Source organism: Phycodurus eques, unplaced genomic scaffold, assembly GCF_024500275.1.
Source record: "Phycodurus eques isolate BA_2022a unplaced genomic scaffold, UOR_Pequ_1.1 contig_26, whole genome shotgun sequence".
Classification (NCBI taxonomy): Eukaryota; Metazoa; Chordata; class Actinopteri; order Syngnathiformes; family Syngnathidae; genus Phycodurus; species Phycodurus eques.
Window position 1 is genome coordinate 70,112 of NW_026904023.1, and position 27,134 is coordinate 97,245.

The 27,134-nt window shown below is 45.6% G+C and overlaps 4 non-coding genes and 1 pseudogene across 4 annotated transcripts; all 5 read left to right on the plus strand.

Annotated features, from left to right (window-relative positions):
* The first annotated feature begins 797 nt into the window (after positions 1-797).
* Positions 798-987, plus strand: LOC133398228 (U2 spliceosomal RNA). Its single transcript, XR_009767776.1, has one exon. It is a non-coding gene; the product is annotated as a U2 spliceosomal RNA (small nuclear RNA).
* A 3,083-nt stretch (positions 988-4,070) lies between these two features.
* Positions 4,071-4,221, plus strand: LOC133398225 (U1 spliceosomal RNA; annotated as a pseudogene).
* A 747-nt stretch (positions 4,222-4,968) lies between these two features.
* On the plus strand, positions 4,969-5,159 carry LOC133398227 (U2 spliceosomal RNA). The gene has a single exon (XR_009767775.1). It is a non-coding gene; the product is annotated as a U2 spliceosomal RNA (small nuclear RNA).
* Positions 5,160-18,651: 13,492 nt separating this feature from the next.
* On the plus strand, positions 18,652-18,724 carry trnak-uuu (transfer RNA lysine (anticodon UUU)). Its single transcript has one exon. It is a non-coding gene; the product is annotated as a tRNA-Lys (tRNA).
* Positions 18,725-18,960: 236 nt separating this feature from the next.
* Positions 18,961-19,035, plus strand: trnak-uuu (transfer RNA lysine (anticodon UUU)). The gene has a single exon. It is a non-coding gene; the product is annotated as a tRNA-Lys (tRNA).
* The last annotated feature ends 8,099 nt before the right edge of the window (positions 19,036-27,134 follow it).

Here is a 27,134-nt window from a genome sequence, read left to right on the forward strand (position 1 = left end):
CACATCAACAGGTAAAGCTAATTGTGAAACACGGGGCCGACTCGTGACCATACATTTCCTTAAGATTATTATACTTAAGTATTATAACCAAACTACATGTGTTTACTTTTTTGTATGTTTTCAGTAATAATGGTTAAAAATAGTTAAATATTTCACGAGTGGTTGGTTTTGCTTTCACTCTGTCGTTTTTTTCTTTGCATTAATTCTTGTGCAGAGCATGCTTAGTGTTTTTGGATATTAGTTGAAATGTTTAATGGCAAATATTCATGTCTTTTGACATTTCTGGCATGTCTTTAATCGATTATTAACACTTATCACATGACAAATGTGAACGTTGTGTAACCAAATTAGTAATTAGTGGGAATTAGTGGTAATTCGCCTCCTCTGCGACGATGGCGCTAGACTCCTACTGTCAGTTAGCAAAGAAAGAAACAGGAAGTAGTTGAGCGAGGCAGAGCCATTGGTGTTTTTTCGTCAAAATGTTGAGCAAACAGCTGTTCAGCTTGTGGCCACAACATTATACCAGCAACCGATTTTTATTCCAAATAATTTCTTTGGTTGTTTAAGACTCAATACACGGCTAAAGGATATGCGTTAATCTCCGCATTCTATTGGATCGACGTGGGCCACGTGACCAAGAAACACGAGTATCTGACAACATTATTTCAATATAAACGATGAAAAACAACACAGTTGACATTCGTTTCATAATTGTTATTTGGGGTGTCCATATGTGCCACCATAACTTTGGCTTGGAGGCTGGAGAATGAGGTCGTCTTTTCTGGCGTTATGTCGGCATCGCTTCGCTGCGTTTTGGCTAAGATCAAGTGTAGTATCTAGTCTTATCAGTTTAATATTTGATACGTCCCCTATCCGGGGCCATATATTAAATTGATTTTTGAAGCTGAGAGATGGAATAGGGGCTTGCTCCGTCCACTCCACGCATTGATCTGGTATTGCAGTACCTCCAGGAACGGTGCACCCCCACAACTAGGTCGAAATAAATATCAATTGAGCCATCAATCCAATGACTTGAACTATATTTAATGCACTGAACAGAAGGTAAACACGTAACTCTGGGGTCTGTCTGTTATTCTGACCTTCAGTGTTGTACGGAGGCATATTAAGTTTGGACATGGAGCATAGGAGAAAAGTGACAAGGAATGTTGTACGCCTCTCCCCAGCCACTTCATCCAGCTCTTCCGAGGGGATCCCGAGGCGTTCCCAGGCCAGCCGAAAGACGTAGTGTCCTGGGTCGTCCCCGGGGTCTTCTCCCGGTGGGACGAGCCCGGAACACCTCACCGGGGAGGCGTCCGGGAGGCATCCGTATCAGAATCCCCGGCCACCTCATCTTGCTCCTCTCAATGTGGAGGAGCAGCGGCTCTACTCTGAGATCCTCCCGGATGACCGAGCTTCTCGCCCTATCTCTAAGGGAGAGCCCGGACACCATGCGGAGGAAACTCATTTCGGCCGCTTGTATCCGGGATCTTGTTCTTTCGGTCACGACCCACAGCTCTTGACCATGGGCGAGGGTAGGAACGAAATCGACCGGTAAATCGAGAGCTTCGCCTTTCGACTTAGCTTCTTCTTTACCACAAGGACCGATACGAAGTCCGCATCACTGTAGACGCTGCACCGATCCGCTTGGCAATCTCCCGTTCCAATCTCCCCTCATTCGTGAACAAGACCCCAAGATACTTGAACTCCTCCACTTGGGGCAGGATCTCATCTCCGACCCGGAGAGGGCACGCCACCCTTTTCCGACTGATGACCATGGTCTCAGATTTGGATGTACTGATTCTCATCCCAGCCGCTTCACACTCCGCTGCGAACTGCTCCAGTGAGAGTTGACGATCACGGCTTGATGAAGCCAACAGAACCACATCATCTGCAAAAAGCAGAGATGCAATGATAATACCGGACCCCTTCTACGCCTCGACTGCGCTTTGAAATTCGGTCCATAAAAGTTATGAGCAGAATCGGTAACAAAGGGCAGCCTTGGTGGAGTCCAACCCTCACCGGAAACGAGTCTGACTTACTGCCGGATATGCACCCCTGAATAGACCTTACCAGGGAGGCTGAGGAGTGTGATCCTCCTGTAGTTGGAACACACCCTCCGGTCCCCCTTCTAAAAAGGGGGACCATCACCCCAGTCTGCCAATACAGAGGCACTGTCCCCGATGTCCACGCGATCTTGCAGACGCGTGTCAACCAGGACAGCCCCACAACATCCAGAGCCTTTAGGAACTCCGGACGAATCTCATCCAGGCCTTGCCACCGAGGAGCTTTTTAACCACCTCGGTGACATACACCTCAGAGATAGGAGAGCCCGCCTCAGAGAACCAGACTCTGCTTCTTCATGGGAAGGCGTGTCAGTGGAATTGAGGAGGTCTTCGAAGTATTCTCCCAACCGACTCACAACGTCCCGAGTCGAGGCCAGCAGGGCCACATCCCCACTAGACACAGTCTTGATGGTGCACAGCTTCCCCTGCCTGAGACGCCAGAGGGTGGACCAGAATTTCCTCAAAGCCATCCGGCGGGCTTTCTCAATGGCCTCACCAAACCCCTCCCATACCGGAGTTTTTGCTTCAGCGACCACCAAAGCTGCATTCCACTTGGCCAGCCCGTACCCATCAGCTACCTCAGGAGTCCCACAGGCCAAAAAGGCCCAATAGGACTCCTTCTTCAGCTTGACGGCATTCCTCACCAACAGGTTCGGGGATTGCCGCCACGAAAGGCACCGACCACCTTATGGCCACAGCTCCGGTCGACCGCCTCAGCAATGGAGGCGCGGAACATGGTTTGCTCGGACTCGATGTCCCCCGCCTAGCCCGGAACATGAGCAAAGTTCTGTCGGAGGTGAGAATTGAAACTCCTTCTGACAGGGGATTCTGCCAGACATTCCCAGCAGACCATCACAATACGTTTGGGCCTGCCACGTCGGACCGGCATCTTCCCCCACCATCGGAACCAACTCACGACCAGGTGGTGATCAGTTGACAGCTCTGCCCCTCTCTTCACCTGAGTGTCCAAGACATTGGGCCGCAGGTCCGATGACACGACCATAAAGTCGATTATCGAACTGCCACCGAGGGTGTCCTGGTGCCAAGTCCATCTGTGGACACCCTTATGGTTGAACATTGTGTTCGTTATGGACAATCTATGATGAGCACAGAAGTCCAATAACAGAACGCCGCTCGGGTTCTGATCGGGGGGGGGGGGGGGCGTTCCTCCCAATCACGCCCTTCCAGGTCTCACTGTCATTGCCCACGTGAGCATTGAAGTCCCCCAGCAGAACGATGGAGTCTCCAGCAGGAGCGCTCTCCAGCAGCCCCCCCAAGGACTCCAAAAAGGGTGGGGACTCTGAACTCCTGTTTTGTGCATAGGCGCAAACAACAGTCAGGACCCGTCCCCCCACCCGAAGGCGGAGGTAGGCTACCCTCTCGTGCACCGGGGTGAACCCCAACGTACAGGCGCCGAGCAGGTGTGGGTATATTTATTGCCGAGCAAGTGTGGGTATACTTATTTCCGTCCGGCTCGGCGCCTCTCACCGTGGGCAACTCCAGAGTGGAAGAGAGTCCAACCCCTCTCGAGCGGACTGGTACCAGAGCCCAAGCTGCGTGTGGAGGCGAGTCCGACTATATCTCGTCGGAACTTCTCGACCTCACACAACAGCTCGGGCTTCTTCCCTGCCAGAGAGGTGACATTCCACGTACCCTAGAGCCAGCTTCTGTAGCCGGGGGTCGGAACGCCAAGGTCCCAACCTTCGGCCACCGCCCAGCTCGCACTTCACCCGATCCCTATGGATGCGCAGCCAACTGTTGGAACCGGAAGTCTTTTTAGTGTTTAATATTATTATTTTCGTCAAGAACTACTTCCAATTATGTTTACTTTTGATTTTTTTTAATTAGTCCAATCATTTGTTCATGTATTAGCACACAGTAGTGTTTCATCTAGCGTATGTTCCGGCTTGCCCGTTGTGTGTATGGTTGTTCACATGCTCATGATGACACCGTCGCTTGACATAGCGTGCGCGTGAATGACTTGCGTGCTCGCGCCGAGTCCAACCCATACTTACCTGGCAGGGGAGACACCATGATCAAGAAGGTGGTTCACCCAGGGTGAGGCTCAGCCATTGCACTCCGGTTGTGCTGATCTCTGCGAGTTCCCCAAATGTGGAAATCTTGACTGCATAATTTCTGGTAGCGGGGGGCTCCCCTGAAAGTTTGTTGAAAATAATGAGGGTGTTGTTCATTGTAAAAGCTGGAGTGTACATCATATGATGCTATGTTACTGCAGTATGATGTAATTTCTAGCATACATGGGTTTACTCTGAGTAGTAGAACCAATTAGTAATGACAAGATGAAGCTTCATAACATCGTAACGCTTCGGTCATTGGTTTCGAGTCATGGTCCATGTCTTGATGCTTCATGTGCACACGAAACCACCTGCTGGCCATGTGTATAATCACAGGCAACCGTACTCTGTGTGTGTAACTGGTAACGGTAGTGATCATATACAGGTAAATTGAAAAAAAAAATAGAAAACTCAATTGATTTCAGTACTCATACATAGAGATTCTTTAAAGACTTGTTTGATAGTAGTTTGTTACGTTATAATCTAGATTCTAGAGGTGGTGAATTTGGAGCATGATACCAGCAACTGATTGTAATTACAAATAACTCATTATTTCTTTGGTTGTTTAAGACTTAATATACGGCGAAAGGATATGCGTTAATCTCCGCATTCTATTGGGTCGACGTGGACTACGTGACCAAGGAACACGAGCATCTGACAACATTATTTCGATATAAACGTTGAAAAACAACACAGTTGACATTCGTTTCATAATTGTTGTTTGGCGTGTCCATATGTGACTCATCTGTGATTATCATGTCGATATGTGCCACCATAACTTTGGCTTGTTGGCTGGAGAATGAGGTCGTCTTTTCTGGCGTTATATCGGCATCGCTTCTCGGCCTTTTGGCTAAGATCAAGTGTAGTATCTGTTCTTATCAGTTTAATATCTGATACGTCTCCTATCCGGGGACCATATATTAAATTGATTTTTGGAACTGGGAGATGGAATAGGGGCTTGCTCTGTCCACTCCATGCATCGACCTGGTGTTGCAGTACCTCCAGGAATGGTGCACCCCTTCAACTTGGTCAAAATAAATATCAATTGAGCCATCAATCCAATGACTCGAATCATAATTAATGCAGTGAACAGAAGGTAAACAAGTAACTCTGGGGTCTGTTATTCTGACCTTCTGTGTTGTACGGAGGCATATTAAGTTTGGACATGGAGCATTGGAGAAAAGTGACAAGGAATGTTAATTCCTTGTTTTCTGTAAACAAATACACAGAACAGCCCAGTCTGGCTGGTGGACGTCATGGCAGGCAATATGACTTTAGCGGTACAGCAAACCCATTTGAAACTGCATTTAAAAATATAATATACTGTCCATGTTTTTAGAGGCTGTTTAAAAAAAATATATATAATTCAATTTATATTAAAGTGGGTCACGACCCATATCCTAAACTTAAGAGAAACCAGCCTATCACCTTTGAAAGGTACACTTTTGAACAATCGTCAGGTGTAAGACCTTTGAGAACTTATCCTACAGCTTTCATCGGATTGACTTCAAACTTGGTCAGTACCATCGCAGCACCTGGGACATTAAGTTATCAAAAGCTTTTTTTTCCCGACATACTGTATGACAGTGGCGGCTCTTCAACTGAAGCTTTTCTCATGTCACCACAAAACAGGACACGGTGACAATTCATCAAAGACCTATTTGCGCTACGTTGCACCTGCGCCTACGAAAATTCCTGCACGCGAGTAGCTTCCCGAAAACAAACAAACCAAATTGTAATTTCAACCCATATCCTAAACTCAACAGAAAATGGTCTACAACCATTTAAATGTAATATTCACAGTACTTTAAAGTCCCACAATAATGATCAACAATGGATACACTAGTGTAGTAGGCCTAAGAGTTAAATATCCCTCATGCAGCAACTGTACAAATTATGGATAACAAAGACTAGAGGGCTTGATGTTTGAATTTCAACTCTTATTGGTCGGTTTGAATTTATCCACTCCTATTGGTTGAGGGCCTTCAGGGCCATAAAAGCTCATCAGTTTGGTGAGCTCACTTTCACAGCAGCAGCCATGCCTGAAACTGCATTCAGCCTTTTTTTCAACAAGGACATTTTGAAGAACATGCAGGTCATGACCAACCTGCAAGGCCGCAGCTCAGTTACTGGTTAAAGTATATCTGTCATATGTTGTTCTGACTTATTGACCTATTTAAGGCTCTAATTACCTCAAATAAAAAGTTCCACTTTGTTTATGTGTGTGTGTGTATGCGTGTGTACATCCATCCATCCATTTTCTGAGCCACTTCTCCTCACTAGGGTCGCGGGCGTGCTGGAGCCTATCCCAGCTGTCATCGGGCAGGATGCGGGGTACACCCTGAACTGGTTGCCAGCCAATCGCAGGGCACATACAAACAAACAAGCACCCATTCGCACTCACATTCAAACCTACGGGTAATTTAGAGTTGTCAATTAACCTACCACGCATGTTTTTGGGATGTGGGAGGAAACCGGAGTGCCCAGAGAAGACCCACGCAGGCACGGGGGAGAACATGCAAACTCCACACAGGCGGGGCCAGGGATTGAACCCAGGTCCTCAGATCTGTGAGGCTGACGCTCTAACAAATCGGCTACCGTGCCGTCTTGCGTGTCAGCCACCAATTGTGCAAGTTCTCACACTTCAAAAGAGGTGAGAGTCCTATAATTTTCATCATGCGTGTACCTCACCTGTGGGAGACAAAATGAAAATAAAATAACATCCAGAAAATCACATTGTCTGATTTTTAAAGAGTTTATTAGCAAATTATGGTGGAAAATAAGGATTTGGTATATAACAAAAGTTAATCTCAATACTTTGTTATATACCATTTGTTGGCTATGACAGTGGTCAAATGTTTTCTGTAAGTCTTCACAAGGTTTTCACACACTGTTGCTGGTATTTTGGCTCATCGTCATGCTGAAAGACCCAGCCACGTTATATCTTCAATGCCCTTGCTGATGGAAGGAGGTTTTCACTCAAAAACTCACGATACGTGGCCCCATTCATTCTTTCCTTTGCACGGATCAGTCGTCCTGGTCTCTTTGCAGAAAAACAGCCCAGGGGCGCCCATGAAAAAGCCCATGCCATTGGCACTAACACAGCCCCCTACCATCACAGATGCTGGCTTTCGAACTTTGCGTCCATAACAGTCCGGATGGTTCTTTTCCTCTTTGGCCCGGAGGACACGGCGTCCATAGTTTCCAAAAACAATTTGAAATGTGGACTCGTCGGACCACAGAGCACTTTTCCACTTTGCATCAGTCCATCTTAGATGAGCTCGGGCCCAGAGAAGCCGGCGGCGTTTCTGGGTGTTGTTGATAAATGGCTTTTGCCTTGTACAGTTGAGTTTCAAGTTGCACTTACGAATGTAGCGCCGAACTGTATATACTGACATTGGTTTTCTGAAGTGATCCTGAGCCCATGTAGTGATATCCTTTACACATTGTCGGTTTTTGATGCACTGATGTCGTTTTTTTATACAGTGCCGCCTGATTGATCGAAGGTCACGAGCATTCAATGTTGGTTTTCGGCCACGCCGCTTACATGCAGTGATTTCTCCAGATTCTCTGAACCTTTTGATGATATTATGGACCATAGCTGATGAAATCCCTAAATTTCTTGCAATTCTACGTTGAGGAATAATATCCTTAAACTGTTCGACTATTTTCTCACGCACTTGTTCACAAAGAGGTGAACCTCGCCCCATCTTTGTTTGTGAATGACTGACCAATTCAGGGAAGCTCCTTTTATATCCAATCATGGCACCCACCTGTTCCCAATTTGCCTGTTCACCTGTGGGATGTTCCAAACAGGTGTTTCATGAGCATTCCTCAATTTTCTCAGTATTTTTTGCCGCCTGTCCCAACTTTTTTGGAAAGTGTTTCAGCCATAAAATTCTAAGTTAATTCTTATTTGCTAAAAACAATAAAGTGTGTCAGTTTGAAAATTAAATATCTTGTGTTTGTAGTGTATTAAATTAAATATAGGTTGAACATGATTTGTATATCATTGTATTCTGTTTTTATTTATGTTTAACACAACGTCCCAACTTCATTGGAATTGGGGTTGCAATAGCATTACACTCGGTCGCACCGACACAACAAACGCACAACATATCAACATAGAGTGCGTTGGGAAGTTCACTCCGGGCGCGCTGTCCACGCCCCGGAACCTTCGGTAACTCAGAGCGTTGTTAGTGTGTGTGCCACCCGATACAAGTACCGAATTTTCACGACCATAGGGCGCAGTCTCAGTTACGGGCTCTATTTCTGTATTTAACACATACATAAGGCGAACCGTATTATTGGGCGCAGGCATGGTAAAACATACGCTCGCTTAAAACATACAGTAGCATGCATGCACGCTAAAACTATGTTTTTAAAAAGGCAGCTGGAGCAAAACTGAGTTCGGTTGTACTTTATTTAAGTATTTGACAATGTACTCACGTTATTTTTTGATCAATCCTCATCCACAAATCCATCAAAGTCCTCATCTTCTGTATCCAAAATGAAGAGCTGGGCAAGTTCTCCAACAAACACGCCAGGTTCCCTCTCGTCATTGTCAGAGTCAGTCTCTTTGCCGGGGGGGGGGTTCAGCAATGATGCCGGTTTTCGCAAAAGCTAGGACAATAGTCAAAGCAGATACCTTAGTCCAGGCATCCACAATCCATTCACATATGGTGGCGTAACACGCCCGCCGTTGCCTCCCAGTCTTAGTTGCACTTGGGTTTTTCACAGCGGCTGTGAGATGGGCGCGCATGGAGTCACAGATCAACAGGGTCGGTGACTTGTGGAAAAAACAGCCGGTCTCTTTACGTACACCTCACTCAGCCACTCTCTCATTTTCTCCTCGTCCATCCAGCCCTTTTGATTGGCCTTAACGATGACTTCGGCTGGAAACTTTTCTTTAGGCAGTGTCTTCCTCTTAAATATCACCATAGGTGGCAGGTTCTGTCCATTATCATGGCAACCAAGCACAACAGTAAAAGCCGACTTCTCGTGCCCCGTTGTGCGTATCGCTACCGTGCTGGTCCCCTTCTTCTCTACAGTGTGGTTCACCAGGATGTCGAAAGTGAGCGACACCTCGTCCATGTTGGTGATGTGGTTGCGCTGGATGTGTTTGTCGGCAATCTTTTTATTGCAGTAGGAGCAGAAGATGGCAAGCTCGTCCTTGTAATCCGCCGGAAGTTGCTGCACCACGGTAGTCCTTGCCCGGATGGATAGATGGCGCCATTTCATATGGACCTCCTTGAAAATGTTCGATTTTCATTTCTTCTGCAAGCGTTATTGCCCTAAGTCGAATGGTGACTGTAGAGACGCTTCTCCCGGTTGTTCTTTGCTCATTAATCCATTGCTCGAGTTGGTCTTCCAACTCGGGCCACCTAGCCTTGTTTCCGTGGAAACTCAGCTTCGTCTTCTTGACTTGGTGAACCTCGTTTTCCTGCTTCCTCCACTTGCGAAACATGGATTAATTGATCTTGAATTCTCTTGTGGCTGCTCGATTCCCATGTTCCTCCGCGTACTGATAGCTTGCAGTTTAAACTGTGCTTTGTAAGCATGTCTCTTCGTAGGTGCCATTTTTGGGGTCCTTAGCCAAACCGATGTTGTTTTGCACAATGCACATACCGGCGCTATATACCTACTGGGGGCGTGCCTTTAGCGTCCTCTATCACGTGCACCCTCCCCCCTTTAACGTCCGCATGCTGTCCTCAGTCACGTCCACCTTTCCTCTATATAAGCATCGTGTCGGCAGGAAATGCTCCAAGTCAGTCAAGCGTATATATATATACATATATATATACACAAAATGTATATTGTTCCATATTGTTCTATCAAAATATTGAAAGAAATTATTTAGTTGTGTCCTTTTGTTGTTTCAGGTTTGGCAGCTGGGCTCATCCTCTCCCAACTTCACTTTTGAAGGCCACGAGAAAGGGGTCAGTTGCCTCGACTATTACAGTGGAGGAGACAAGCCTGACTTGATATCAGGGGCTGATGACCGTGAGGTCAAAATCTGGGACTACCAGGTATAGCATCTGTTTTGTTACTGTTTTTGTCCTGGTAACCGAAAATGTTATGCTTCAGCATGATACAGGTTTTCTATCTAAACGATGCATTTCTAATGACTGTCCCATCATATTGTCTCAACAAATAACTAGATTTCACACCGATCTGATCGGCCTTATTGGTATAGGCCGATATTTAGCATTTTATGCTGAACGGCTGATCTGCTTTAATGTCATAATTCGTCGATCCGAACAATGACGTCATTGATCGGCTCCGGAAAAAACAACTGTTTTTTACAATCACTGGGCTTTATCTTGTCAACTCAAACGCGACCGGATACACTCGTTACCGTGGCGACGACAATAAGAGTGGATCGCGCCGACTGTATTATCAGGACAAAATGGGGGAAAACGTATGTTAATGGGCACCTGAGCGCAGGAGAAGACGTTCGTTGAATCAGAATCAGAATCAGAATCATCTTTATTTGCCAAGTATGTCCAAAACACACAAGGAATTTGTCTCCGGTAGTTGGAGCCGCTCTAGTACAACAAACAGTCAATTTACAGAACACTTTGGGGACATAAAGACATTGACAAAAAACAATTGTGCAAAAAGATGCAGAGTCCTCTAGCACTTAGAGCAGTTCGAACGACTAATATTGCAATAGTCCGGTGCAATGACCATTGTGCAAAGGGCGCTGAGACTTCAAGGAGTGTATGCGGTTTAAAGTGACGAGTAGTGCGATCATCTGGGACAATGTCGGTTGTGCAAATGTTACAGATACTCCTCAATCAGTGTGCAAATGGAGCAGATGCTACTCTGGCATGAGTGGCCAATATATGCAAATAGTGCAGCATGGCGAGACAACTACAGTGAGTGCACAAGTAATACATAATTGGCCCCACAGAAATGTGACAACGAACTCAAGTCAAAAAATTGCCAGCTTGTTGTAATGGAATTATAGGTTAGGTGTTTAAGAAGTTGATCGCAAGAGGGAAGAAGCTGTTGGAATGTCTACTAGTTCTAGTTTGCGTAGCGCCTACCTGAGGGAAGGTAGCGCCTACCTGAGGGAAGGAGCTGGAAGAGCTGGTGACCGGGGTGCAGACGGTCCGAGAGGATTTTGCACGCCCTTGTCTTAGTTCTGGCAGCGTGCAAGTCCTCAATGGTGGGTAGGGGGGTACCGACAATCCTTTCAGCAGTTTTGATTGTCCGTTGCAGTCGGAGTTTGTCCTTTTTTTTTTTTTTTTGAAGGTTTGCTTGAGGTATTTTCCCGTACTTTTAATACGATACGGCTCGCAAGCAGGCAACAAAACGTTATGTATCCTAGCAAGCTAGTGCTAGCAGTAACGGTTGTAAGCGAACATGCAGATGTTGCGCTAAAGTTTCGGTGTGGGTAAAGTAATTTAATTACGATAAAGTAATTGAATTACAGTAAGTTAGCACCCATTATTTCTGTCATGTTGTAATGTTTTTTTGACCTGACTGATTAGAATACATGATATGACTAGAGCGGTGATTTAAAACCTTTATGGAGCCAAGGAACGTATGTTACAATTGGAAAATCTCACAGCGCACCAACAAGCAAAAATGTCACAGAAAGTGGATACATTAATTACTGTATGTACTTCCTGACATCTAATAGAAGACCATTCATTTGTTCTGTCTGTCACTATGCCTCACTGGCATAAATAGATGAATAAATAATAAAATTAAAAAAATAATAATAATAAATGTATTGTAAATATAATTTTTGGAGCATTTAAGTACACAAGTATATACAGTAAATGAACAGGTCATTTAAATAGACACATTGTTCCATCTTGTGATTGGATCGGTGATCGGTTATCGGTAATTTAAACTAGCTGATCGGTGATCGGCCCCAAAAATCCTGATCGTGTAAAACCTACAAATAATTAGGGATGTCCCGATCTGGTCACGTGGTCATTGTCAAAGTAAGTACAAGAACAGTATTTTTAATCATTGAAGTCACACAGCTCCTGCATGTAACATTTTCTTAATGTGAGTTACAGTCATACCTTGCCGTACAAGGTTAATTTGTTCCGTGACCAAGCTTATCACTCAATTTTTCACCAATAAATTAATTGAAATGCCATTGAAATGCCATTTTTTTCTGCATTTCTGATAAAGACAAATACAACTAAATTGTATAAAACATAATTAAACAATAAAAAGAGTGTGAAGAAATAAACTGGTTTTATAAAGTGTATTACTGTACGCACTGTAGTATTCATGTGTTGAAAGTGTGCCTTTAAGGAGCGTGGCCTCGTGACTGGTGTCAGGATGGTGAATGTGGGCGGACTTAGAGGTTAGGTTACTCTGCGTGTGATCCTCTAGGCATGAGTTGGGGCCTACAGCAGCTCCTTATGGGTCCTCTCATTTTGTGTTTGTGTTTGGCTGTTTTTCATATTAAATTAACAGCCGAAAGTGCATCATCAATTGTGGCTCTCCTTGCCCACTTGCAAGGGCATTACAGTACCTTAAAAGCAAAAAGTTGATCAAGCATGACTTTGTAACTCCAAAAACGTGTAATTTGGGGCACTCATCAAGATAGCACTGTACCTTGTTACTATAGTGTAAGTACTCTTCAATATCGTGGAGGTGATATAAAAGCAGACTTCACATTGCTTTCAAGCATACAAAAACAACATTGTCGATCTCATCTGTTGTTTGTTTTCTCTTCAGGTGGGCCGCGAGGAGGTGTCAATGGACACCAGCGGGAAGATTATTTGGGCCAAGCACCGTCAAATACAGCAGGCCAACTTGATGCAAATGGGTGATGCTGAGATTAAGGATGGAGAGAGGCTCCCACTGGCGGTGAAAGACTTGGAATTTTTTTAGATACACCCTCAAACTAAACAAATGATAAATGCACATTAAAAATCGAGGGTTATCGAGGACATATTTGTGGATCTGAAAAACACGTGCAAATAATTTGTGTATTTGAAAGACACGTGTGAATCGCGGATATATTTGTGGATCTGAAAAACACGTGCAAATAATTTTGAGCCATATCTCGCCCCATAAGAAAGAAAAGATGCCTCTATATTGAAAAGTCCATCCATTTTCTCTAGCACTTACTTATGAGGGTTCACAGGTGAGCTGGAGATGATCCCAGCTGACATCAGGCAAGAGGCAGGGTACACACTGGACTGGTTGCCAGTCGATGGCAGGACAACTGAGCAGACAAGTCCTCCACAATGTGGTTATAATTAAGACAAGAATGCAATGATGATCATTTGGACTGGTGAACTGGGAAGGGGACAGACAAGCTTGTTTGCATCTGGAAAGGGGAGAAAGCCGATCGTGGATGGAAGCACTTGATTGAAGGGCACAAAATGGACCTGGTGGCTTTCTAATGGCTAGTCATCAGGATTTGTTAACTGATCAGGATGTATTTTTACACACATTGATATCATCATTCTTAAAAAAAAACCTCTCTCTTCATAGGAGTTGACGTGTCAAGATGCCGTTTGTCTGCAGGTGTTCAAGAAGGAAGAATAAAAGAAGAATTGTTTATTATATTGAGTTACTGTTTGTGTTTGGCATTAAATAAACTTGATATCCAGCTCTTAAATTTGCATTTCCAGTGTAATTAGTGGACTCCCCTTGCCAACTACTAGAGCAAACAGAATTAAAGAAGAAAAAAACCAGTTGATTTGATATATGGTGATTTGTTGCACATTTGTCACCCTTGGATGGATGGATTTGCGGGGGAAGCAGCCTCAGCAGGGAATCCCAGACTTCCCTCTCTCCAGCCACTTCCTCCAGCTCTTCCAAAGGGATCCCGAGGCGTTCCCAGGCCAGCTGAGAGACACAGTCTCTCCAGCGTGTCCTGGGTCGTCCCCGGGGGTCTCCTCCCGGTGCGACGTGCACAGAACACCTCACCAGGGAGGCGTCCGGGAGGCATCCTAATCAGATGCCCGAGCCACCTCATCTGGTTCCGCTCAATGCGGAGGAGCAGCGGCTCTACTCTGAGCCCCTCCCGGATGACCGAGCTTCTCACCCTATCTCTAAGGGAGAGCCCCGACACCCTGCGGAGGAAACTGATTTCTGCCGCTTGTACCCGGGATCTCGTGCTTTCGGTCACGACCCACAGCTCGTGACCATCGGTGAGGGTAGGAACGTAGATCGACCGGTAAATTGAGAGCTTTGCCTTTCGGCTTAGCTCCTTATTTACCACAACGGACCGATACAAAGTCCATATCACTGCAGAGGCTGCACCGATCCGCCTGTCGATCTCCCGTTCTATTCTTCCCTCACTCGTGAACAAGACCCCAAGATACTTGAACTCCTCCCCTTGGGGCAATATCTCATCCCCGACCTGGAGAGGGCATGCCACCCTTTTCCGACTGAGGACCATGGTCTCAGATTTGGAGGTGCTGATTCTCATCCCAGCCGCTTCACACTCGGCTGCGAACTGCTCCAGTGAGAGTTGGAGGTCACGGCTTGATGAAGCCAACAGAACCACATCATCTGCAAAAAGCAGAGATGCAATACTGAGGCCACCAAACCGGTGCCTAGAAATTCTGTCCATAAAAGATATGAACAGAATCGGTGACAGAGGAAAGCCTTGGCGGGTCCGTGTGGTATAATCGTATAGAGCCTAAATTTGGACAGCGTTCAGAACGGCGGCAAACACGGGGGCAAAAACAAGTGAATATTCCGACGCCCACACACTGTTACAGTGCCCCCTAAAAAGGCTGATGATTACAATGCCTGACAGGTGCGTCACCGATGTCAACGCCCACCTTCGCTCACCCAGACACTGCAACACAAAGAAAAACAACTTGAAACACAGGGCCATGACAGAAGGGGGACCCACGTAACCCTTTCGGGCTGTGCCCCCCATGGGTGCAGGCCCGGCCACCAGGCTCTCGCCTTCGAGCCCCACCTCCAGGCCTGGCTCCAGAGGGGGGCCTCGGTGACCTGCGTCCGGGCAAGGGAAAACCAACTCCATCGTTTGTCGTCATCATTAGGGGTCTTTGAGCCGTGCTTTGTCTGGTCCCTCACCTCGGACCTGTTTGTCATGGGTGACCCTGGCAGGGGCATAAAGCCCCAGACAACTTAGCTCCTAGGATCATTGGGACACACTAACCCAGGGGTGCCCAAACGTTTTGGCTCAGGGGCCACATTGCCGTAAAAAAAATTGTCATGCGGGCCAGCATTAATTTTACATGCTACCGACGAGGGAAATGCTTTTTTGTATTTTTATTTTGCTGTTTTACTATGTTGTCTGCTGCTAGGTAGATCTTATAACTGCCTGACCTGGATAAATGAAGGTTAAAATAAAAATTTATGAAATGCAAAATAAAGTATTTTTATGAAATTTGACTCAAACTCAAACTTTATTCATCAGAATCAACAAAAAACATGTTTGCATTAATGTGAAAGGTGATACTGAGATCTCGACTGCAGGAAATGGGGCAGGTCTGGCTCAAAAGCGGTGGTTTTAATGCGCAAGATGTCACGCAGGTAGGAGTCACTTAGTCTTGTCCTCACGCGGTTCTTATTCATGTTCATGACTGAGAATGTCTTCTCACAAGTATGTCGAGCCAAACAAGCTCAACATTTTCTTAGCAAATGTACGAATCTCTTGGAACCTGTCTTTATCCAGCTGATGGTAAAAGTTGACAAGAGGGAGTTGTTGGTACCGGCTGCGACAATCTGTGTCACACTGCAGCTCAATGAGCTCCTACTGCAGGTGGGCTGGAACGTCACTGAGATCCACGGAAACAGTTTGGCACATAGAACTTTTTGGTGAATAATACAATGGAGTTTTATAGCTTTACCTCCTTCTTCGCTTTCTTTGTTACACACTCGGGTTGATAATCCACTGTGCTCGCCAACCATGGCAGGTGCGCCATCCGTAATAATCCCCGTGATTTTATTCCACTTTAATTTTATGTCATGTACGGCGGAACAAACAGAAGCAAATAAATCTTTCCCTCTTGTTTGGTCCTGAAGGCTCTGGAGTTTAAGTAGCTCTTCACGCATGTTCATTTCACTGTCCACTCCTCTAAAAAAAATCAGTAACTGAGCGCTGTCGGATGCATTCGTGCTTTCGTCACAGACTCACGAAAAAAATTCAAACTCCACTCCTTTTGCGTCCAACTGTCTCTCAATATCAGAAGAAACTTCTTCGCCTCTTCGTGACACAGTGCTACGAGCCAGGAAAACATTGGCGAACTGTTGCTTTTTCTCAGGACAAATGTTCTCCACCATTTTCATCACACAGTCTTGAATAAATTCACCCTCAGTAAAAGGTTTGCAGTGCTTGGCAATCAGCGTTGCCACCTCATAGCTTGCCTTTGTTTTATTTTCATTCGACTCACTGGCTCTTGTGAAAAAGTGTTGCTGTGCCGTTAAACCAGCTTCCAGTTGCTTCAATTTTTCACTGCGTTCGTTCCCAGTTAGCTTGTCGTAATTAGCATGTTCCGTCTGGTCGTGCCTCTTTATATTGAACTCCTTGAACACAGCCACAGTCTCTTGGCAAATTAGGCAGACGCAATTGTTTCGAAACTCAGTTAAAAAATATTCAGACTTCCTTTTGTCCTGGAAACGTCGGCCCTCGCTATCAACTTTCCTTTTCTTACTTCCAGTTGCCATTTTAGAAATGTGCAAAAAACAGATCATGCGGCAAAACGGCTCTGCGAGAGTTCAGCCACAAGTTTACTGCCATCCTGTGGTGAAATATAAAATTGCGCGTGTATTTTGCACTGCCGGGCCACATATTATTGGTTTTATGACAGAGGCTTCGGGCCAGTGGAAATATGAACACGGGCCGGATTTGGCCCGGGGGCCGGACTTTGGGCATGTCTGCACTAACCCTTTCACCACGATTAGGTGACGGCTCAAGGAGGGGTCCAAATGAACAGTAAAACCATAGTGCTCATCATCTGGTTGACCTTGGCCAACTCTCGGAGCACGGCTGAGGCGAAGAAACAAGTAGGGCGCATCGAGAAGCAGCCGAGGGCCCCGGCAGGCCCCCCGTGGTGCTAGCGGCTGTTGTGCCGTGGTCCTCTCTCTGCACCTTTGAAACGCTTCTTGAAATGACAGCATACTTTTCACTAACATTTACTGCTACTTCAGATGCTAATTCACTTCAGCATCAATTTTAAAATTATTTTTTTTCACCTTTCATTTCTTTGATGCTTCTTTGCTATGTATTCACAAAAACAAACAAATACAGATAGAAATATACAGTATTGGATGTAGAGGAATAAAACAAATCTGTTTCAATTTGGAAATAAAAACATGAGAAACAACCTGATCGAAACTATCATATTTTAATGACTATGCATTAGAAATAACTGTATTATATAATGCTGAATGGCTGGTAATGTTCTTTAACTCATTCACTGCCAGCTTTCTCAGTTAACATGGTTATTTCACTTCAAAAGCCGTCAATGTTTTTTAAACAGTTGAAGTTTGGTGGTTACAATTGAACAAATCACAAAGAAAGGCACAAGAACAAGCTGTCACATTCATGTATACTGCGCATGAATATGCTGATGCAGTTGGCTGGGCTGGCTCAAGTGCGCAAATACTTCCTGACATGACAAGCTTGAAACGGAATATATTTTAAATGACATTCAACAACATTAGTAAAGTAGCACAGAGATTCACTTGACATGCTGAATGCCTCGATCGATTTATTTCATGACAGGACAAGGGAAAGCTGATCATGCTGCTGCTGAAGTTATGCTTTCTCTTTAATGGTTGTGTTTTTAAGGACTGCTATATGACAAGTGATGCAAAAAAAAATAAAACCCACCGTTATGAGTAATGAGCAAAGTAACATGTTACTTTCCTTGAGGAAGTATTTATACTACAGTTACTACTTCTCACCAACAATAGTTACTTTTGCATCATTAATGTCTCTTGCGAAGTTCTAATCTGAGGGTGCAGGGTTCAAGTCCCTGTTCAGGCGACATAATTCTTAAGAAGTTGTTCACTAAATATTACGCAGGTATTTTCACTCAGACACTTGAACACTTCAAAACAACCAACACGTTCATCTATGCACCACATACTCTCACTTTGACCTTGGGTATCTCGGTCATTCGCATACCAGGCTTTTAATCTGATGTTCTGTCTTGCGAGGACCTGTTTCGTCAAATTTCTTGCTTGCGCTTAGCTTGAACATCGTCTCCTCAGCTCACTCCCTCTTGCTCTGTAGAACCTGGATAGCTCAATCGGTAGAGCATCATCTCTTTAATCTGCGAGTCCAGGGTTCAAGTCCCTGTTCAAGTGAGATAATTCTTAAACAGTTGTTCACTAAATATCACTTGAACACTTCAAAACACCCACCACATGTTCATCAATGAACCACACACTCTCACTTCGACCTTGGGTAGCTCGGTCAGTAGGATACCAGGCTATTAATCTTATGTTCTGTTTTTCGAGAACCAGTTTCGTCAGTCTTCTTGCGCTTAATTTGCACCTAGTATCCTCAGTTTACTGCCTCCCTCTTCGACTATAGAACCTGGATAGCTCAGTCGGTAGAGCATCAGACTTTTAATCTGAGGGTCCAGGGTTCAAGTCCCTCTTCAGGTAACATCCTTTTTGAGAGGTTGTTCACTAAATATCACTCAGACACTTGAACACTTCAAAACACCCAACACATGTTCATCGATGCACCTCTCACTTTCTGACTTTGACCTTGAGTATCTCAGTCAGAACCATACCTGTCTTTTAATCTGATGTTCTGTCTTTTGATTACCTGTTTATTGTCGTCGCTTGCGCTTACTTTGAACCTTGTCTCCTCAGCTCACTCCCTCCTTTACTCTAGATCCTGGATAGCTCAGTTGGTTGAGCATTAGACATTTAATCTGAGGGTCCAGGGTTCAAGTCCCTGTTCAGGTGAGATAATTCTTAAGCAGTTGTGCACTAAATATCACACAGGTACTTTAACTCAGACACTTGAACACTTCAAAACACCCAACACGTTCATCTATGCACCACATACTCTCACTTTGACCTTGGGTATCTCGGTCATTCGCATACCAGGGCTTTTAATCTGATGTTCTGTCTTGCGAGTAACTGTTTTGTCAAATTTCTTGCTTGCGCTTATCTTGAACCTCGTCTCCTCACCTCACTCCCTCTTTGCCTGTAGAACCTGGATAGCTCAGTCTGTAGAGCATCAGACTTTTAATCTGAGGTCAAGGGTTCAAGTCCCCATTCAGATGACATATTTTTTAAGAGGTTGTTCACTAAATATCATTCAGACACTTGAACACTTCAAAACACCCAACACATGTTCATCGATGCACCTCTCACTTCGACCTTGGTTATCACAGTCAGAAGCATACATGTTTTTTAATCTGATGTTCTGTCTTTAGATCACCTGTTTATTCAGTGTCTGGTCGCTTGCGCTTAATTTTAACCTCGTCTCCTCAGCTCATTCCATAATTTATTCTAGCTCCTGGATAGCTCAGTCGGTTGAGCATTAGATTTTAAATCTGAGGGTCCAGGGTTCAAGTCCCTGTTCAGGCAACATAATTCTTAAGAAGGTGTTCACTAAATATTACAAAGGTACTTTCAGTCAAACACTTCAAAACACCCATGTTCATCTATGTGCCACACACTCTCACTTTGACCTTGGGTATCTCGGTCATTCGCATACCAGGTTTTTAATCTGATGTTCTGTCTTTCGAGTACCTGTTTTGTCAGTCAAATGTCTTGCTTGCGCTTAATTTGCAAAATTGTCTCCTCACCTCACTCCATTGCCCTATGTCGCATCTCAATGTATTCCTTTCGCCTCTCCTCGGTCCTCTCAGTGTCCCACTTCTTCTTAGCTAACCTTTATCTTTGTATGATTTTCTGTAATGTGAGGTTCCACCACCAAGTCTCCTTCTCTCCTTTCCTGCCAGAAGATACACAAATTACTCTCCTGCCTGCCTCTCTGATCACCTTGGCTGCAGTGGTCCAGTCTTCTGGAAGCTCCTCCTGTCCACCGAGAGCCTGTCTCACCTCTTCCCGAAAAGCTGCACAACACTCGTCCTGTCTCAGCTTCCACCACATGGTTCACTGCTCTGCCTTTGTCTTTCGTAATCTTCCACCCCACCACCAGAGTCATCTTACACACCACCATCCTATGCTGTCTAGCCACACTCTCCCCGACTACTACTTTACAGTCGGTAACCTCCTTCAGATTACATTGTCTGCACAAGATGTTATTCACCTGCGCGCTTCTCCCTCCGCTCTTGTAGGTCACCCTATGTTCCTGCCTCTTCTGGAAAAAAGTGTTCACTCCAGCCATTTGCATCCTTTTTGCAAAGTCTACCACCATCTGTCCCTCCAAGTTCCTTACCTGGATGCCGTACTTACCCATCACTTCTTCATCACCTCTATTTCCTTCACCAACATGTCCATTACAATCTGCACCAATCGCGTCTCTCTCTCTGTCTGGCATGCTCAGAACTACTTCAAGCCGGATACCCTTCCTGACGCAACCCTCTGCATTTATCCGGGCTTGGGACCGGCCTACAGTTTGCTCTGGCTTATGCCCCCCAAAGGGCCGCATTAGTTTGTGGTACATTGATGGTTTGTATTCTTATTATAAGCACTCCTAAACACATTTAGGGGTGTCATGGGTTTACTGTACAGCAAAAAGTGAATTGCATTTAATATTTCGGTAAAGCAACTGAGCACCCAAGCAGAACATTTCCTCCGCACATTCCGTGCTTATTATTCATCATCCAAGATAAGGTTCACTACTTTTTTTGTTTTTTTTAACATCAGATTTGTTCATTAACAGTGGTTAACGTCTATATAGAGAAATACACAAAATATGACTTCAAAAATTGCCCGTAGAGTTAATCAAGTTTTCCAAACACAGGAACATATTTTTTCCAGTTCTTGAATCAGAAGCCTCACCATTGATGTCTCCCAGATTTTCCGCAGCCATGCCAAACATGGAGTCCTTCTGTCCGTCTATCCTGGTGGGGATGAACTTGTCCCATTTTCCGGCTTTGTTGACGTCGACATACGTAGCGCCTCATATTTTGCTGTCCTTCTTAATGTACTCAGGCGCTCCCACCACAATGTCCTCGCAGCTCTCAAACAACATGTAGCTGTAGTTTCCTGGAATGTGATTTTTTCGGATGACTTTTTACATCTACCTTACTGTACTTTACTTATTTATCTTTATGATGACTTTGAATTGACTGTACTTAAAAGTCATTCACTGCCAGCCTTCCGAGTTAACATGGATATTAGACATCTAAAGCAGTCAATGGCAGTGAAATTTGTAGATTTTTCAGCTATTTGTATCTTACTTGAGTATTTAGTTCATGACGACATTTTACTTTTACTCCCTACATTTAAAAAAAAGAAGCAGATCAAAAAGATATCTGTACTTTCTACTCCTTGCTTCTTTTCAGTATGAGCACTCTGTAAGCCAATAAGAGGTCAACTATTTTGTGTGCAAAGACAGGCAAAATTTATTTGGACCTTTTAATGAAGTACATTTTCATAGTCTGTACTCTGACTTTGACTTAAGCACAGGAGTTAAATGAGTACTTCTAAGTGTCTGAATTTTGACTTAAGTACAGAGTGATGCGTGAGTGCTTCACCGAGGTAGCTGCTGGCAGGAGCGGGGACGAGATCGGCGTTCTTCTCATTTTCATCCCCTGCCTCGAAAGGCCCGTCATCATAAATGCCCATCTCGAGGCATTCTCGCTCCACATTCAGACTTTTTAAAAACTTTTGTCCTTGACTGAGCTTGCTGTAACGCCCCGTCAAATTTAAAGCTTAACATCGATCTCTCAGCATTAAATGTAACAAGCAATCACGTATTCATAAGGGTCAACTTTCCAGTTGTATGCTCCAGGAGCCCCAAAGAAGAAGTAATGGTTGTCTTTGTCAAAAGGGGCGGAGCTCCTGCCCTGCTGGCAGGAGCCGAACATCTCGTGACTTCTCGGCCTGCTGTCACAGAAATGCCAGCCTCCTCCGTCCTCGCTTGGAGTAAGGATCGATTTTCAAATCCCACGTAGCAGCGGCCGATGACGTCCCGGGATTCGATCGGGGTCTTCACATTGGTCCTGTGCTGATATCGATGGGCACGGGTCTACGTGGGGGATCACAAGCAACATTTATGTACAGTGATCCCCCCGCTATATCGCAGGTTTCGAAGTGATAATTTTTATGGGTTTTTACAGTAGAACTACTTAATGTAATGCCCTAGCCTGTGGGAAAGGAAAGGCGCAGTTGCATATGCACTTTTCAACTGTTCATTTATGTGTTCAAACACATTCGTAATGTGTTTCAACAGGGTTTTTAATAAGATTAAGTGCTTTTAAATGAGATCGAATGTGTTTAAAACCTCTGTAAAACTGTGGAAAATAAATGTTTATATGGTCTCTCAATAATGCAGTTTCACCTATTGTAGGTTGGTCTGGAAGGTATCCGGGAATTCACTCTACATAGAATTCCACCAGTTTGTGTCCATAGCATAGCAATGGAAGATAATATATAAAGATATAGATATAATATTATTATGATATGATTCATCACCTTTGATCACTTGTTATGTCTTAGCTAGAAAAAGGTTTTTAGATTTTGTGCTTTGAACTCCGGTCATTTCATTAGGTACACCAGAAAACCCGAAGTTGTATATTAAGATCTGTATTTACAAAAATCTTGTCACGAATGGAGAGGAGCTGGACCCAAGAGCAGGGGGAGGCAGATAGGTTATGATGAACAGCTTATTAGGGAAAGTAATGGAGGTCGTCCTCGGTGCGTTGGCGGGCAGTGGAGGAAGGGACGTGCGGCAGGCAGAGGCGAGGACAGGCGGTGGGGTCTGATAAGGACGTAATAAAATTGTCAATGTTCAATAGATCATGGAAGCTTCAATCGTCCCTGCGCATTCGTTTTCTTTGTCCAAAAAGAGAGGAAAAAAGAAGACACCAGAGGGCTGAGTCTCTGGGTTCATTCAATCAACTGTACACCAGAGTGCAAGTTCACTGAATGACACACCTCGTTTATTTGATCTAACTCCTTTTATACACATCAGAAGGTTTCGTTATGACTGTTCAGCAGAAGGTTTCGATATGACTGGAAGAAGGTATCTCTGGCCTTGGGTGTTATAAAAAAATGGGGGAGTCATATTAAAACCATCATTCCTCAGTAATCTAAACTCCTACTCCTCCTTTCATGGATAACAAAACTTAATCATGTATCACCGTAGTGTTTTGGAAACGGAACTTCATTGTTAGATAATGGAACATAGCTTCATGAGTAAGAAATAGAACAATCCAACAATCCCCATATTTACATAGTGGAACTATAAAAAGACCCTAAGCAGTACTACTCTATGTGGAAGGCAATCAGAGGATATATAAACAACGTAGTCATGAGCTAAGCATTCTTCATAAGGCAGTACTACTCTTGAGACAGGCCAAAAACAACCCATATATTGATTTGAGGAAGGAAAAAGAAAGTGCTTTTATAATGAGTATACTTACGGGTCAGGCGGCATCGTGGGCGATGGCGGTCAGCAGAGCCAACCCAGCGTTACGTTCCTCCTTCCCGGAATCTGAACTGAGGAGAGTTTTTGATAACCCCGTCAAGGGCAAGGAGGCCGGTAGCCGGTTGTTGGACCATTCCCAGGGGGACTTGTCAGTAGCCGAATACTCCATTTCGTTCCGCATCCTGGCAGCAGAGAGTGGATTCGGCGATGTTGCGTTGAGCGGCATTTTTCGTCGGGGACTCTGTCCTGCCGTCAAAGATGAGTTGGCGGCCCGGGACGAGACCACTAATTTGGAGGAGTTGATCGGACTAGCCATTAGACTGGACAATCGACTGAGGGAACGGCAGCGCGAGCGGGCGGCTGAATGGCGCATTTTTTTGGGTCCGCTTCCCCAGGACATTCTTCGTCCGCCATGGAAGATGCCGCCTGTGTTCCCCCATCCACCTCGGCGTCGACGAGGGAGCCGGCAGCTGCCGTGGAGGAGCCGATCCAACTCGGCGGGGGACGACTGACGGAGACGGAACGTCGGAGACGCATGAGAGCGGGGACGTGTCTGTCCTGCGGCCGACCAGGACACAAGGTATCCACCTGCATGGCGAGACCTTCACGGGGAAGTGACGCTACGCGTTCCAAGCAGAGCGGCCAGGTGGTGGTGACAGCGCCTTCTGTCTCCGGAAAAAACGTCTCATCGTGTGAGTATTTTGATGAAGACTTGGTACCCGGTGAATTGAGAACTGGATCGAACAACAAAAGACTTCAATTGCCGGGTGAAGTATCGTGATTTGGCGGCAGTGTGAAGGTTTCCGCGTTAATTGACTCCGGAGCTGATGAGTGTTTTGTGGACTCCTGTGTGATAGAGACTCTAAATTGTCCACTGTACAGACTTAGCAAACCGAGAAAAGTTCTTGATTTGGATGGGCGTCTCCTGGCGGTTACAACACATATTACGGCTCCACTGTGTTTAACGCTCTCGGGTAACCACATCGAATCGCGGCAATTTTTTGTAATGCCCTGTCAATCTGCTCCAGTTGTGCTGGGATTAACGTGGTTAAAACTTCATAATCCAGATATTAATTGGGATCAACTACAGATTGTGAATTGGAGCCTATTTTGTCATTCTCATTGTCTGCAGTCTGCCATGTTGACTACCACCCCCCGTGTTCAAGACGAGCACATCGATTTGGCTAAAGTACCGGCTGAGTACCATGATTTGCAACTAGTGTTCAGTAAGGATCGCGCCCAGTCTTTGCCTCTGTATCGTCCATACGACTGTTCCATAGAGTTGATTCCCGAGGCTCCACTACCATGTGCGAGGCTGTATCAGATTTCCAAGCCTGAGCAAGAGGCATTAAAGAATTATATTTCGCCTTTGCTAGCTGCCGGGTTGATTCGTCCCTCATCGTCGCCAGTTGGCGCCGGATTTTTCTTTATCGATAAAAAGGACGGGACCCTGCGACACTGTGTCGATTTCCGGGGTCTTAACGACATCACGATAAAGAATAAGTATCCTCTCCCACAGTTTGACTCGGCGTTTGCTCCTTTGCAGTCTGCAAAGGTGTTCATAAAATTAGATCTGCGAAATGCCTATCACCTGGTGAGGATGAAAGAGGGAGATGAGTGGAAGACTGCGTTCAATACTCCATTAGGTCATTTTGAGTACTTAGTCATGCTTTTTGGACTCACAAATGCACCCGCTGTGTTTCAGTGTCTTATTAATGATGTGCTCCGGGACATGATAAATGTATTTTGTTTTGTGTACTTGGACGACATCTTAATTTTTTCCCGTGATCTACGTGAACATCGCCAACATGTTCGCATGGTGTTGCAGCGCTTGATGGAAAACCGTCTTTACGTCAAGGCTGAGAAGTGTGAGTTCCATGCGGAGTCGGTACAGTTTTTGGGGTTCATTGTGGAGAAGGGCCAGCTTCGGGCCGATCCAGCCAAGATCCAGGCTGTGGTTGATTGGCCAACTCCAACGTCTTGGAAGCAGTTGCAGAGGTTCTTGGGTTTTGGTAATTTTTATAGGCGATTTATACGTGATTACAGCCTTAAGGTGGGACCTCTGACGAGACTTACTTCCAATACAATACCATTTGTATGGACCTCTAAGGCAGATGTGACTTTTGATCATATTAAACAATTGTTTGTGAAGGCTCCTGTGTTACATCATCCTAATCCTGACCTTCCTTTTGTTGTCGAGGTGGACGCATCTGATTCAGGTGTGGGGGCGGTCCTGTCCCAGAGGTCCCCGGTCGACCAGAGGCTGTACCCCTGCGCTTTCTTCTCTAGGCGCCTGAGCCCTGCAAAGGCCAATTAGGATGTGGGAAATAGAGAGCTGCTGCCCATTGTCCTGGCGCTGCAGGAGTCGAGGCACTGGCTGGAGGGTACGAGGGAACCTTTTCAAGTTTTCACCGACCACAAGAACCTGTCTTACATCCGGACTGCTAAAAGACTCAACCCCCGTCAAGCACGTTGGGCCCCGTTCCTTACCCGTTTCGATTTCATCATCACTTACTGCCCTGGGTTGAAGAACGGCAAACCTGACGCCTTGTCTAGGCTGCATGGCCCGGCTGCTGTTCAGCCAGTTGTGGAGACCATTCTACCTGGGACCCGGGTGGTGGGAGCGCTTCAGTGGGAGGTTGAGAAGAAGGTGGTGGAGGCGGGGAGGGACGTCCAGGCCCCGGGAGGTGTTCCTGATGGCAAATTGTTTGTTACTGTCGTTTTACGTCCAGAGGTGTTGAGGTGGGGACACACTTTGAGAGTCGCTTGCCATCCTGTGGTCAGTCGGACATTTATCCTCATTTCCGAACGGTTCTGGTGGCAGGGACTATGCAGGGACGTTAACGAATATGTTTCGGCATGCTCGGCGTGTGCCCGTAGCAAGATTTCCCATCATCCTCCAGCTGGTCTTCGTCCACTGCCCATTCCTTCCCGCCATGGTCCCACGTCGCCTTGGACTATATCACGGGCCTTCCACTGTCCGGAGGGAACTCGGTCATCCTGAGTGTTGTCGACAGATTCTCCAAGATGGCTCATTTAGTTGCTCTGCCGAAGCTGCCGTCCTCCTTTGAGACTACTAATCTCCTTGTCCACCATGTCTTCCGCGTTCATGGTATTCCTGCTGATCTGGTGTCTGACAGGGGGCCGCAGTTCGTCTCTCGGGTCTGGAGGTTGTTCTGCAAAGCGCTGGGGGCGTCCTCCAGTCGTTCGTCCGGTTTCCACCCGCAGAGCAACGGCCAGGCTGAGAGGGCGAATCAAGATGTGGAGGCTGCTCTTCACTGTGTTTGCCATCAGCACCCCTCCTCGTGGTCTTCTCACCTGCCTTGGGTGGAATGTGCGCATAACAACCGCGTTTGCTCTGCCACTGGATGGTCGCCGTTCATGACTGCATACGGTTACCAGCCGCCGTTGTTCCCTTCTCAGGAGAGGGAGGTGGTCGTCCCGTCTGTACAGGTCCATCTCCGAAGGGCTCATCGGGTGTGGCGGGATGCAAAG